At 43.6% G+C, this 15766-nt stretch overlaps 1 pseudogene; it reads left to right on the top strand.

Moving 5' to 3' along the window:
• LOC137671515 (E3 ubiquitin-protein ligase RBBP6-like) overlaps window positions 1-15766 on the top strand; it is a 32145-nt pseudogene that overhangs the window by 2441 nt on the left and 13938 nt on the right.

The raw sequence follows: 15766 nt of genomic DNA, 5'->3' as shown, positions 1-15766 counted from the left end.
AAATGGGTGAGGAAACCATTGTGTGGCAATCTAAATTATTTCCCTGTACTTCCTCAACTTCAGGAGGTACGTGGCTGTCATTGCGAGCCTGGGGGTGTTCTAGCAGTGGCAGGAAGCAGGAGCCTTTCGATTTGCACATAAATTCCACAGCAGCCTTTGAATTGCCTCTGCTCATGGGACGCTTTGGATGATGGATGAATTGTTTGTTAATTATATCCATGGTGGCATGTCTGATCCATGATCAGTAGCATGCAGACCCAGATCCATGAGTATGTGGTATCTCAGCAAGCTGTCAAATGTAAGAAATACTCCACATTATCTTAATGCAAATTCTGGCAATTAGGACCTATTTTTTTGGTCACTGGACTTGTAAATTGCACAAAATCCTAGGAACTGCTTTCAGGGGACATTTCTACTGCTTTTTTTGGTCAATAGAGCATATGCAACCCATTTAGTATTTTGGCACTTTCATGGCTAAACATGGTAGATGTGTGCGCACAGTGCTTGGGCTTCCACAAAGAAACACTGTTCTAAAGGCTATGCTGCTGGCACTTTTGTTATTGCTTTGTCAGATGACTGATTCTTTTTGACTTAAGTAAACTTGCACGTGGAAGTGTCTCGGCTATCGCTGTTCTTTCTTAGAACCTACAGTACTGTACCTGGTACCTGTTTGTAATACTGGGGGGATACAGATTGGCTACAGTTGCTTTTTTATTTTGATTGAAGAACACCAAACTGTAGTACAGACTTCATATTTTTGATACTTATGTAGCAGGGACAAAATATCTGAGGACTTCCTCTTGCACTGTTGTATTCTATAGCTGCAAGGCTGAGAGTGATTTGTGACAAAGTAGAAATGGGATTTGGGCGGGGCGGGGGTTGGTTTAGTTGCACTGAATGTACCAAGAGAGAACAGTTTATGTACAGGAATAAATTTCCATATTCACTAGACTATCAGAACATAATGTTTTGATGTTGAGGTTTTAGAATCTGTTTTCACTGCTTTATGCTTGGTACAAGTACTTTATTTTAGGTCCTGTTCACCTTTATTTCTTCTTTTTTCTAGAAGTCGAACGGAGCCAGTGAGTGGAACATCAAAAGCGGTATGTAAAAATACAATCTCACACATTTTCTACACAGCACATTTAATTCTAAATAATGTAGCTTTGTATTAATTTTCCGAATATTACTTAATCTATTTTCCATTAAAATAGTATATGTTGTAAATACAATGTATTTGATTCAGCATAATAAAATCTGAGTAACGCCACCTTTTGCACAGCTGTAATGTGAATATTGGTATTTGTGCCTAGCAATGCATTGTATTTCCTATTGAATATGCTAGAATATTTCCTGGATGACTTTGTGTTGTACCGATAATACAAGATCATTTTTAGATCATGTAGGTTCAAGGTTTGCCCAATTGAACATGGTGCCATGCCCTGCATCTGTCTATAGCTAGTAATATGTATGTTTGTATAGGTTGTGGTGTGCTTTTTGTTTCTTGCAATAGAAATTATCTGGAGTGTATTTTTTTCCATTTTCACATTGTATCACTTAGCTTTTGTTTTGAAATCCTTTTTTTTTTTTGCCTGATGGCTTTTGAAAATATTATCAAAACCCACCGAGAAATCACTGTTGTTGAACTTGGTACTGTTTCTTACTTTTGTCTTGGGGGTTCAAAGAAATACCAAACTCAACATATCCTATACGTTTTGAGGACAGTTCTGTGCAGCTAAATGATTCTTTTTCGTGTCCTTAAATACCTGGGTATTTGTTCCTAAAACTGTATAATTGAAGTGATATACATAATACATAGATGTCTGTAATAGATTGCCGTTGCTACACGAAGTGGTATTCTGAAGTTCTACGTTTGATCTTTCCACTTTATCTCATGCTGCAGTTTAGTTTTATAGTTTGTCTGCAAATGAAAATACCTAAACCACAGTGTACAAATTGTGGCACAAGGTTAGAGCCCGGTGCATTTGTGGGTAAAATCCCTGTTGTTTTTCTGAACTGCTGCAGTACATTTTTGGACCTGGGTGACTTCAGGCTTGGATGCTGCTTTAATTTCCCAAAGGTTGAGCCTTTCTTTAGTGTACCACCACTTAGAATTTATATTTGGAAAAGGGCAGCATTTAAAAAAAATTCGTGAACTCTGGCTCTGTGTTCTGTGAAGAACACAGCCTCTGATTCTCGTGGACTGGTATAAAATCAGCTTAAACCTGAAAACTTTTTGTATGTAGGTCTAAAAACATGAAGTCTAAATCTGACATTTATGTTTCTATCACTGGTTCGAATTCCTTTTTGGACATGAATGCCTCTCCTTGTGAGTTTGAGTTAGTTTAACTGGCCCAGTGATCCTAGTCTTTGACGTAATACATTTATTTAAAGCACATTTATAGTATTGGACCTAATTCAGGTGGGTTTTTATTTCTTGAAAAGAGTTATTTTTCTTTTTGTTTACTAGCATGTGTATAAACACAAGTCACATGTTCATCAATGAGGTTAACATTCTTTTAGCCTTGTGTGTTCCCTGGCATGTCAGTATTACATTTCTAAGTAGCATCTGACCGTAAGCTAATAGAGATGTCTTCAAAATAATTAAAAAAAAAAAAAAAAAAAAGAAGAATCCTGGAGTGGAAGGGAAGACTTATGGTTAGTTAGAGCTAATGAAAGTAAATGAAAGACAAAGCAAAACCATTCCCTTCTTGTTTGCTCTGACTGTGCCTGATTTGGGTTGTGGGTAGCCATAGGGAGGGTGGAAGCCTTGCATCTCTCTGTACAAGTCCTCTGTCTCTCTCACTCTCACTGTGAAAGCACTGCAGCCTCAGGGGCTTCTGGTGTTGGGACACAAGTAGCTTTATTAAAGCTAACTCAGGTCTTGGTCTAAAGTGTGGTGTTTGGGTTTTGGTTTGTTTGGGTTTTAAAAGACACATGTTTCTGTATGTATTTCAAAGCAGAACCAGGATGTTAGTGTGGTAGGAATAAAGCACTGCAAAGCTTGCCCATTATTGTTGAGCAGTAAAGCAGCAAAAGTAAAATGAGTTAAGAGATTTTTAAAAAGGCTGCACAAAAGCTTCTGCTTTGACTATTTCTTCTTATTCTTGCTCTTATGTTAGCTGTCATGCTACACTTCCAAATTTGTGCTGCTGCCCTACTGTTACTACAGCCACGGCAAAAAAGTGGATCCGTTTTGTTTTACCACTACTATTCCAGTACCTGCAAAGATTTCTGGTTGGTATTTGTCTGCAGAAATGCAGAGTCATGCCCATCGTGGTAGTGCCATCAAACACAACTGTGATCCTTCCTGGCTGAATTTTTAGTTTAGCCAAGCTGTTCGGTTTTAGGAAATCACTGTAATTTAAATGTAGCACTCCAGCAGTGAGATGAGCCTTTTCCTCCAATTTTCTGTCCCCTTTCCCACTTGCTTTATGTTAGTTGCTGTTTAGTCTTCTGTTTGAAATGGGAGTTAGTACATCGACTGTCAATTCTGGTTTTTTGGGGGAGGTTTTTGGTTGGGTGTTTTTGTTTTTGTTTTTCCCAATTCTTCTGCAGTATTATCTTAGTGTTTTATACAAGTTTCATGGAGGTGTTGTTTCTACTTGACCGATTGGAGGGACTGGCAGGAATTACTTCAGTAGAAAGTTAAAGGAGAAAAGAAAAGACAAAGAATGTAAAATCATTGGAAGATGGCCATTGGGCAAATATACTAAATAGTACCTTAATTATCTATTTGCTGCTTTTGATAACTGTAGAGAGTAGAAAGGAGTGCTATCACCTCCTTTTAGAAATTAGACTGTTGTCTGCTGGCCATAGAATAACTGCTGCCTAAAAGGACAGAAGAACTAATTAGTAGTTTCTGAACTGTTATGTTTCAGTTAGTGGTCAATACTGGACCGTTTGATGCTAGACTCCAACAGAGAGCTTTCCTAATTTCTTGTTTGCTTCTGAAAAACACAAAATGATTGTGACTGTGCCTGCTGTAAGAGAACATAGGCCTCTTTTCCCACTTGTGAAAAGGAGTGGCATATGGAGCATGAAGCTTGAAAAGGCTTCATCAGACTTCCTTTTTAACAGAACTGGGTACAAAATGTTCTGAAAAGAAAAAAGGAAAGTTGGATCTTCTGGTAAGACTTGCAATGGAAAGAAGGTCTTTTGCCACATCTGGGTGTTCCTCTCCAAGGGCACATTTTCAAGAAATTTTACTTAGTAGTACAGTGATGTTGTATGTGCTTTCCTAAACATAGAGAGAAGGAAGGATTAACGGGAGTGAGGAATCCTCTTCTGCATGTAGATACTTTTTTCCCCCAGAGTCCGCTACAACTGCTCCCTTGAATTCTTCCACTCCATTAGGTAATAAAGGACAAGAGCTTTTTCCAAGGAAGTGTTTTAATCTCTCTTGTGATCAATTTAGTAACCTTCTGAGGAGAGCTGTTCAGGTTACATTGTGAAAATTTAGTCTACGTTTTTGAACAACTTAAGACAGGATGAGCCGTGATTTGAGTCTTTTTTTGACAATGTTTTCCTAGTGTCAGCTTCACTGCTGCTTGTGGCATAATATAATTCAATATACTGGAAAAGGAACACGATAAGAGTTCCCCTTTTTATTTGTTGAAAAACTGCACGTCACAATTAGTTCTCAGTAAACACTGTAACCCATGACTAACGAGTGGCATGAGGACTTCATTCCTGCAGGCTGTTCCAGTAGGTAGCTGGGAGAGAGGAATGTGGTTGCAATGGAGAAAGAAATTTACATGCTTGTGCTCTGACTCCATGTTTTCATCATCATTAAAAATTGGTTTTGGTCTGATAGCAAGGAGAATACTACTAAATTCTAGCCCTTCCCAAACTAATTTGGATAGCAGGGCCTGTGGTCTAATAAAATGCAAGAAATCAGTTTTCTCCATTTTTATACACTACTCTGTCATGGCAAACCCCTTCAGTAACTTCTCTTTCAAATCAGTAGTTTATCTTTCAAAAGTTTATCTTTTTCTAGACAAAGTGGTGGGTTACTTGTATGGCTAATCTTTAGGATTGTTGGGGTTTTTTTGGGTTTTGTGGGGTATGGTGAGTTTGGCATTTTTAAACTTAGTGACGGAGGGGCAGAGTTCCCGTTTCAGGGCTGATGTGCCTGTGCTTTATTTGGACAGGCAGCTACAGTGTTCAGAAAAGCGTAACCATATGCATTTAGAAATGATGAGACATGAACTGATTAATTTACAAACTGCACTGAAAATAAGTCTCCTGTAGTGATGCTTCCTTCTCAAATAAAGTTAAATATTTTTTTTAGCATCCTGTTTAGCTGAAAATGGACAGCTTCCTTACCCCTTTGACTTTTAAACAGTTGTGAGCATTTGACAAGGGTCCCTTTCTGAGCTATTCTGGAGCAATAAATTGATCTCAGGCAGGTGTGGTTCTTCTAGTTTCTTCTCCTTCACCTCATAGGCACTCTTAAGCTGTCATAGGTTTGGACTTTGTTTTGAACAAATACACATTCCACTAGGTTGGAAATGCCTCTTTGAGTGACACCCAGAAGATATAGTGCAGATTGTCAGACTACAGTAGAGGTTAACTCTTGCTGTACTTTGACTAAAACTTGAATATGTGTTTTTATTTTTTTGTGAACAGATTGATGACTCTTCTGCATCTGTTTCTCTGACCCAGCTTACTAAGGTATATCTATATTCTTGTCAAATACTTAAAAATCAAAACAAAGCATTTGCTTTGTATATTTAAATCTTATACTGTGATCTATAGCTGGATAACTGTTGCAATGTGAACAAAACTTTAATTTAATTTTTAATAACTTAAAATCTTTGTTTTAACTTTAAAATGTGCGTATATTTCGATACGATCCGGTAAAGAGTAGTTCCCAGTTTGGGAAGATAGAAGGGGAGCACCTTATTGGCCTCCACTTTATGTTGCAGTATTACTCAGAATCACAGAATCACAGAATGTTAGGGATTGGAAGGGACCTTGAAAGATCATCTAGTCCAATCCCCCTGCCGGAGCAGGATTACCTAGATCATATCACACAGGAACGCGTCCAGGCGGGTTTTGAATGTCTCCAGAGAAGGAGACTCCGCAACCTCTCTGGGCAGCCTGTTCCAGTGTTCAGTTACCCTCACTGTAAAGAAGTTTTTCCTCATATTTATCTGGAACCTCCTGTGTTCCAGCTTGCACCCATTGCGTCTTGTCTTGTCAATGGATGTCACTGAGAAGAGCCTGGCTCCATCCTTGCGACACTTCCCTTTTACATATTTATAAACATTAATGAGGTCCCCCCTCAGTCTCCACTTCTCCAGGCTAAAGAGACCCAGCTCCCTCAGCCTCTCCTACTCATCTCAAGACAAAAAGAAGGAACACTTAAGCCGCTGTTTACCAATTTGCATACGTTTCATTAATTTAGCACTGGAAAGTAACACAATTTTGACAGAAGAATTTAATTGGCTGTAAGTTATGGACATTTCAGTGGGGGTTGCAAGAGCCAAAATAGAAGTGTTTCTGGAACGTGGACAATTGCGTGGCTATTTTTGAATTTCTAGTCATTATAGTTCTAGATCCGTTCTTTGGATGCTGCACCATTTCATTAATTGTAGTACAAACACAGTGGACAGCACAATCTAATTAGTTTGAATGCAGACTGTGTAAATTGTGTAAATGTACCTAGTTGTTCGCAGGAATATACCAATGTGTATGTGTGGCATACTCTGTGGTCTATTCCTAGTAATGTTTTGTGGGTTTTGGATGTGTTTTGTAAACCGTTTGGGTTCAGAAATATTAGTCTGGTGTCTCTAAAGTTTTCTGTAAATGTTAATGGAAATGATTTCATAGATGTCGATCTGGATTTGGTTACTGTTGAGAACAAACCGTGTATGTGAAACAACCACTAATAAAATGTTGCAACTAGTTGGTTGCTTTTGTGAATGAATGCATAGGAAAACCAAAGCATGAGTGGTTGATCTGAGTGATAGGTGCTTGAAGGTCCAAATCATTTACAGACACTCCTTAAGACCCTGCTTGTATCAGGACTAGTGTGTAATCAAAACATTTGAACAAATACTACTTAAAAAAATCAGCTGGCTTCAATCGTTTGAAGATCCAGTTCTGCATACCATTTATCTTAGTGTTTGTTAAAAGGACACAGTCAACAGGAAAAAACTGCAGGCTTTGCTTACTGTAGTTAAATACCTTAATAGGAAGAAGTTAGCAGGGGGAGAACATGCAGTTTGGACTGCCTACAAGACATGATGGTCAAATTTCTGCTGAAAAGAATATTTTGCTTTGCTGAGGGATTATAAAAAGCTTGATTCCTCTTAACGCTTCTGTGCCTGAAGCTGAATTTCAGCAGGCAAAAACAGCTTCCCTGACTCCTAAGTTGTGTGTCCTTTCAATGCTGCAAAATGTAAATACTGAGACTAGCAAACACCTTTCCCAATGAAATGTACGGTGGATATCTTGTCCTTCAAATGGTCTGGAGCTTAAAATCAGTCTCAAAATACTGGATAGTCTGATTTTTTCTACACATAGCTTCAGTCCACTTGCAAGGCAATTGGATTGGTTCAAGACAAATCTTGATGTAAGGTACAGAGAGAGCCTAAGGTTTTGAGTGCCCCAGAATGCTCTTTTCAAGGAGGTGAACAGACACATGAACACCATGTAATGGCGTAAGGACTCCCCAGAACGTCTTCAGGACAACTATATTTTATAGAAGTGGCTTTTTTCATGCAACCTCAGCTGGCGTTGTGCTGCTCTTCACAGGACTGGGTGAGGGACGTTGTCTCAGCGGCGGCAGCAACTGAGGTGAGTGGGGCCGAGATCGGGCTGTAGCGGTGGTTTCCGTGCTCTGGCCCCACCCCCGAGCAGCAGCCCCAAGACCCGGAAGTTCCCGGCAACGAATCAGGAGAGGAGGGGGCGTAACACCACCCCCTGTTGATCGCGTGATAAAGAGCCTCCTGGAGGACAGGGACTAGTCCCTGCCCAGAAGGTAGAGGGGGAGTCAGCAGTGACTGGGTGTGTCCCAGGGCGGGGGAGGGCACAGCCGTTTGCAGCTCTTTGGGCAGGGTGCTGACTCCCTTCCAGTGCACAAGGAGAGGAAGGCACCAAGGAGCTGTGAATCTTCTGCTGTCAGTCGGCAGCAGCGGTGGCAGCGATAGCGACTGAGGTGAGTGTGGGCGAGGGTGAGATCGGGCTGTACCGGGCAGGTTCCGTACTCAGGGCCACCCGAGCAGCAGCCCCTGAGTCCCGTCCCAGGAGAGGAGGGGGCGTAGCCAGAGGCACCGTGGGAGATTTGAAGAGCCCCTGGTGAGCGCGAGCGACCCGGAGCGTGCAAACAGGGGCGTGGCAGTTTGCGCAGCAGTTCTCGCAGGCAGGGCGGGTGAGCAGGTATGGTTTCCACTCGGCGGGACCCTAAGTCCCTTGGGGGTGCCAGAAAAGACATGGCAACCCAAACGGACCTGCCGCGGAAGCATGCGGAGGTGCAGGTGTCAGGCTGCAGGGAGTGCCAGAGCCTGGCCCTGGCACTTGAGGGTAACGGAGACCTCACCTGTGTGAGGTGCGAACAGGTCGACGACCTGATCTCCTTGGTGGCGCAACTCAAGGAGGAGGTGGAAAGGTTAAGGAGCACAAGAACATCCCAGGAAGAGGTTGGCGGGCAGTGCTGTTCCCTGCCTGTCCTGGGGAAAACGGACGGGCCTAATGCTCCCCGGGTATTGGAGGATTCTCTTCCTCCTCCACAAGGAGCAGGAGGAGACCTAGGGGATGGGGGGGAATGGAGGCAGGTCCCTGCTTGGGGTGGCAGGCGAATCCCATCCCGACCTTCCTCCCCTCCCCATGTCCCCCTGCAGAATAGGTATGAGGCACTGGAGCCTGAGCGTCTTCCTGAGTGTCAAGAAGACACAAATCTAGGTGAAAGACCTTCTACGGGACTACGTGAACAGAAGCAACCGAGTAAGAGGGTTGCAACCAGCTCCAAAAAGGAGAAAAGTAATTGTTATAGGTGACTCCCTGCAAAGGGGAACGGAGGGCCCCATATGCAGGCCAGACCCAGCTCACAGGGAAGTCTGCTGCCTCCCTGGGGCTCAGGTAAGGGATGTTGGCAGGAGGATTCCTCAACTGGTGAGGCCCTCTGACTACTACCCACTATTAGTATTCCAGGTGGGTAGGGATGAGATTGAAGAGAGAAGTCCCAGGGCTATCAAAAGGGACTTCAGGGCCCTGGGGCGTTTGGTAAAGGGGGTAGGTGCGCAGGTTATATTCTCTTCAGTTCCTTCGGTGTTTGGTGAAAATAGGGAAAAGACTATGAAAGTACAACAGATTAATATGTGGCTAAGAGACTGGTGCCGTAGGTGGGATTTTGGGTTCTTTGACCACGGGGCGGCTTTCATGGCACTGGGCCTGCTTATGCTGGATGGGGAACAGCTGAGTCAGAAGGGGAAAAGGGTTATGGCCCAGAAGTTGGCAGGGCTGGTTAAAAGGTCTTTAAACTAGGTTCGATGGGGGAGGGGGATAAGACCAGGGCAGCCACAAATGAACCTAGGGGTGACAGGCCTGCGTCGGGGGCAAGGCTGCTAGCCCAGCTGAAGTGCATTTACACCAATGCACGCAGTATGGGCAACAAACAGGAAGAGCTAGAAGCCACTGTACAGCAGGAAGGTTATGATGTGGTTGCCATCACAGAAACGTGGTGGGATGACTCTCATGACTGGAGTGCAGCTATGGATGGCTATAGGCTCTTTAAGAGGGACAGGCGAAGCAGGAGAGGTGGTGGGGTAGCACTGTATGTTAGGGAGTGCTTGGACTGTGTTGAAATTGAGGAAGATGGTGAGGATGACAAGGTTGAATGTTTATGGGTGAAGATCAGGGGGAAGGTCAGCAGGGCGGACATTACGGTGGGAGTCTGTTATAGACCACCCAACCAGGACGAGCAGGTGGACGAGGTGTTTTACAAGCGGCTGTCAGAAGCCGCCCGGTCTCCGGCCCTTGTACTCGTGGGCAACTTCAACTTGCCAGATGTCTGCTGGAAATACAACATGGCAGAGAGGAAGCAATCTAGGAGATTCCTTGAATGTGTGGAGGACAACTTCCTTGTGCAAGTGGTAAATGAGCCCACTAGAGGAGGGGCCCTGCTTGACCTGTTGTTTGTGAACAGAGGACTAGTGGGAGATGTGAGGGTCGGTGGCCGTCTTGGGAGTAGCGACCACGAAATGTTAGAGTTTTCGATAGTGGGGGAAGTAAGGAGGGGCAAGAGTAGAACTTCTGCCTTAGATTTCCGGCAGGCTGACTTTCGCCTGTTTAAGAGGCTGGTGGACCGAGTCCCTTGGCAATCGGTCCTGGAGGGCAAAGGAGTCCAGGAAGGCTGGACGTGCTTCAAAAGGGAATTGCTAAATATTCAGGAGCAGGCTGTCCCAGTCTGTAGGAAGACAAGCCATCGGGGAAAAAGACCAGCCTGGTTAAACAGGGAACTTAGGCTAGAACTTAAGGAAAAAAAAGAGAACCTACTTACTCTGGAAGAAGGGTCGGGTAACTTGGGAGGTCTATAGGGACGTGGCCAGGTCGTGTAGGGAGAAGATTAGAAGGGCCACGGCTCAGTTAGAGCTTGATTTGGCTGCTACAGTCAAAGATAACAAAAAATGCTTTTACAAATACATCAACAGCAAAAGGAGGGTCAAGGAGAGCCTCCAGCACTTGCTGAATGAGGAGGGTAGTGTAGTGTCAGGGGATGAGGAAAAGGCAGAGGTGCTCAATGCCTTCTTTGCCTCGGTCTTTAATGTCAAGACTGGTTGTCCTCAGGAGACTCGGCCCCCAGAGCCTGAAGTTAGGGATGGGGGGCTCTGTGAACCTCGTGTAATCCAGGAGGAGACGGTTAGTGACCTGCTGTGCCAGTGGGACACCCACAAGGCTATGGGCCCAGATGGGAGTCACCCCAGAGTAATGAAGGAACTGGCAAACGAACTTGCCAAACCACTCTCTAATATCTACTGGCAGTCCTGGTTAACTGGAGAAGTTCCAGCTGACTGGAAATTAGCGAATGTAACGCCGATCTACAAGAAGGGTCGGAAGGACGATCCAGGGAACTATAGGCCTGTCAGCCTGACCTCGGTGCCAGGCAAGGTGATGGAACAGATCATCCTGAGTGCCATTACATAGCACATGCAGGACAATCGGGGCATCGGGGCCAGCCAACATGGATTCATGAAAGGCAGGTCCTGTTTGACCAACCTGGTCTCCTTCTATGACCAAGTGACCCACTTAGTAGATGAGGGCAGGGCTGTGGATGTAGTCTATCTAGACTTCAGTAAGGCATTCGACACTGTCTCCCACAGCATCCTCCTAGACAAACTGGCTGCCTGGGGCTTGGATGGGTGGACTCTTAAATGCGTTAAAAACTGGCTGGATGGCCGAGCCCAGAGAGTGGTGGTGAATGGGGCAAAGTCCAACTGGCGGCCGGTCACTAGCGGTGTTCCCCAGGGCTCAGTTCTGGGGCCGGTGCTGTTCAATATCTTTATAGATGATCTAGACATAGGGATTGAGTGCACCCTCAGTAAATTTGCAGATGACACCAAGCTGGGTGGGAGTGTCGATCTGCTGGAGGGTAGGAAGGCCCTACAGAGGGATCTGGACAGGTTAGATAGATGGGCCGAGACCAACGGCATGAGGTTCAACAAGAACAAGTGCCGGGTCTTACACTTGGGCCACAACAACCCCATGCGGCTCTACAGGCTGGGGGAAGAGTGGTTAGAAAGCAGCCCGGTGGAAAGAGACCTGGGGGTGCTGATCGACAGCCGACTAAACATGAGCCAGCAGTGTGCCCAGGTGGCCAAGAAGGCCAATGGCATCCTGGCCTCTATTAGGAATAGTGTAGCCAGCCGGTCCAGGGAAGTGATCGTCCCTCTGTACTCGGCACTGGTGGGGCCGCACCTTGAATCCTGTGTCCAGTTCTGGGCCCCGCACTTCAAGGAAGATGTAGAGGTGTTGGAGTGAGTCCAGAGGAGGGCAACCAAGGTGGGAACGGTCTGGAGGGCCTGACCTACGAGGAACAGCTGAGGGAGCTGGGGTTGTTTAGCCTGGAGAAGAGGAGGCTCCGAGGTGACCTTATTGCAGTCTACAACTACCTGAAGGGAGGTTGTAGTGAAGTAGGAGTCGGCCTCTTCTCCCGGGCAACTAGCAATAGGACAAGAGGACACAGCCTCAAGCTTCGCCAGGGGAGGTTCAGGTTGGACATTAGGAAGAATTTCTTTTCAGAAAGGGTTATTAGACATTGGAATGGACTGTCCAGGGAGGTGGTAGAGTCACCATCTCTGGATGTGTTTAAGAAAAGACTGGACATGGCACTTAGTGCCATGGTCTAGTTGACAGGGTGGTGTCAGGGCAACGGTTGGACTTGATGATCCCTGAGGTCTCTTCCAACCTGGTTGATTCTGTGATTCTGTGATTCTGTCTTTTGCTGTGTGGCCTTCAAAGTGTTTCTAACGTGTGTGTCCAATCGTTACCTGTTGAACAGACTGCCAATCTGGCTGAAGCCAATGCTTCTGAAGAAGAGAAAATAAAAGCTATGATGATACAGTCTTGCTGTGCATATGATCCCGTCGAGTAAGTGTTGATAATGTCAAATACGTTCTTTGAAGATTATGGAAAAATTGTGGAGATGTTTGTTTTAACAAGAGAGACACATGCATACATTTTCCTTTTTTTTGTTTTTTTTCCTAAAAACCCCTTTAGTTACATGAAGAAAACCTCGGGTCCACGTCCAACATCATATATTTGTGGAAGACCTGGCCACTATAGAAAGAACTGCCCAGCAAACAGGGTAAGATTGTGGGGGACTACTGGTGTTACTTTCATTTTAATTTTTGTACTTTGGCAGTTTTATAACAAATCCATGAATACTCATCTTAAGAATTGTTTCTCTTGGGGTGAAATACTGAGGTTCTAGGGCAAAGTTGCAAAGCCCTTCAAAATTCAAGGGAAAGCTGCAATTATGGATGTAAAATTTTCTTGCTTCTAGGTCATGGGCATTGCATATGTCCATATATCTTTCTCTGTGAAGTGCATATTTTTATATATTGAGGTGTTATTGGGAATTTTTCTGGTTTTAACTCTTTTTAATGACAGTTCACAGATTTTAGTATTTCTTAGAAAACCAAGATGTTTCTGTTGACCCCATCTGTTGAGTATTTGCGTGTTTTGATTACACATGTCTCTGGTTGAGCATTCATGCCATTTAATATGAGTCACTGAAGGTATATGCATGAGCTATGAACTCAGCCCTCATATCTAGATGGTGGATATAAGTTTCCCCAGTGACTGACTCAGAGCACTGAATTAAGCTCTCCCTCTGAATTGTGCTTTGGAGGAGGAGCGGGTTTGTGTCTCTTGTCTGAGTGGATGGTGAGCTGAGGGATATTTCACCCTTAAGGAACCTGAAGTTAAGCCAAAGAACGGCCATTGAATTCAAAACACTGCTCAAGCCTTTGAAACATCCTGCCTATATTCATTCAGGAAAATAATTATTTCAGTTGAGCAACTCTTACTCTAGGTAAATGGAGAAGATCAAAGGCTTTTGCTGCTTCAAATAATCACTGAAGTGTCATTTTAAGTGTATTTCTTCAGATGAGATATATCTGCATTTCTTTTCTGAACAGGTCAAAAATTTTGAGCCTGTTCCTAGAACGAAAAAGAGCACAGGAATTCCAAAGAGTTTCCTGATGGAGGTGAAAGATCCCAAGACAAAAGGGGCTATGCTGACCAACACTGGGAAATATGTAATACCCATTATTAATGCGTAAGTATGGAATGAATTGGACTGACCAAAAAGTGAACGAGAGAAACCATGCATAAATGTCTGAGGGGCAGTGCAACCAAGTTGGCCAGCATCTGGAATGACAGGGGAGGAAGCATTGTCATTGTATCTTAACATCTGCAAAACTTTCTAATATTAAAAAAGCGTGGCCCTACTGTTCGTGCCCCTGGAAGTTGGTGAAACTGGTGGTCTGCTAAGAATCTGTGTTTCTGCAAACCATGTCAGTTGTGTTTACAGTTGGAGGCGTTTTCTTTGAGAGCTCATTTTGCTTCTGCTTTATGTTTCAAAGGCTTCTTGCAAAATGTAACAACGAGCTGTTGGACCGAGCTTTCCTCCCCCTCTGACTTGTATCAAATCCCATGTGCAAAACAGAGTGAAGTTTTCTTGTTGCTATAATCTAAGGAAATTCTACCGCGTGCTGGCAAGAGTGGCTGTTTTAAAATGCAGTTGGTAGCACTTCTGTTTTTCTGTCATGAATCTCCTTTTGTAGAAGCTGTAGCACAGACTTCTTTCATTTATACTGTGTAATTACTCAGAGACTCACTTGATCCTGAGCCTGCAATTGACATTTACCCTCTGGCAAAGGAGAGGTGGGATTCATTTCACCTGATTTCTATCTGTGAAAACATGATGTTTCTAGTCTGAGCTAATTTCTTGTTGATCCAACAAATGGGAGAGTTCCGCAGAAAGAAAATTGTTCCGCCCTTGCTGTTGTGGTGTTGTAGCTCTAACAAAGTAGTTTAAACTAAATGTCTACGTTTTAGAAGGCTAGTGTGGAGGGAGAAGAATTCCATCTATTATCTTCCTTGGATAAAATCCAAAGCTTGGGACAGTTTCCTTTACCCATCTTTAACTTTTTTCTTTTTTCTTTCCCCACCCCACCTCCAGGGAAGCTTATGCTAGAGGAAAGAAGGAGAAGCCTCACTTTTTACCAGAGGAGCCACCCTCCTCCTCAGATGATCCTATTCCAGATGAGTTGTTATGTCTCATCTGCAAAGAGATAATGACCGATGCAGCCATTATTCCCTGCTGTGGAAACAGTTATTGTGATGAATGTAAGTGTTACCCCCATGTTTGTTAATTCAAAACATCACATCTGATGTTCTGAAAGCAGAAATAGGAGATAATGAAATTACTTTGTTACCAGTTCTCTTTAATACTTAAGTCTACCCTGAATAGGAAAAGACTCTTCTCATATAAAGGCGAAAAAAAAAGGCAGAAAGCATTTTTCCCATTTTACGTATCTAGTTATATCCTCTTTGCATGCGGAAGGACAAGTGTGAGAAGAATGTATACTTGTGCAGGTGATGACAGCACTCGGTAGTGAATGCATTTAGTTTGTCCACAACCCTTTCTCTCACGCAAAATTAGATAGCCAACTGTGGTGACCTACCGTGGTCTGTGACAAACGGATAGTCAGGCATTTAATCCACATTCTTCTCCATGGGAGAGTTCGTTAAAACCTCCAGAACTCGAACCTGCTAATGTTTTTTTGCAATGTGTTTTATTCATTAACCTTGAGGTTGGTGACTTCTCACTATAATAGATAGCGGAAGGAAGACTAGTCGAAACATCAAGACACAGCCTCCTCTACATCTCCAACTGTTACACTAGTAAAATACCAAAACTGTACGGTTATTTGCTACATACTAGATTTTTTAACGCTATTGAACATTTATAGCTTCATGCTCTCCATTCAAGACCATATGCACCCATGAATCATCTATGTGTTATTAGAATTGTTTAGAACCCCCAAAATTCCTGTAGGTTGACTAAAAACTATTTTGATGATTCTTCTTGTTCACAGGTATTAGAACAGCATTACTGGAATCTGAGGAACATACATGCCCGACGTGTCATCAGACGGATGTTTCTCCGGATGCTTTAATTGCCAACAAGTTCCTACGCCAGGTAACGTGATGACTTTTACGTAAACTGTTTGTAAGAAAAGCCTATTTGTAA

The sequence above is a fragment of the Nyctibius grandis genome, chromosome 17 (assembly GCF_013368605.1).
Source record: "Nyctibius grandis isolate bNycGra1 chromosome 17, bNycGra1.pri, whole genome shotgun sequence".
In the NCBI taxonomy this organism is placed as follows: domain Eukaryota; kingdom Metazoa; phylum Chordata; class Aves; order Nyctibiiformes; family Nyctibiidae; genus Nyctibius; species Nyctibius grandis.
Note: the sequence above shows the minus strand (reverse complement) of the source record. Positions and strands in the feature narration are given on the sequence as shown.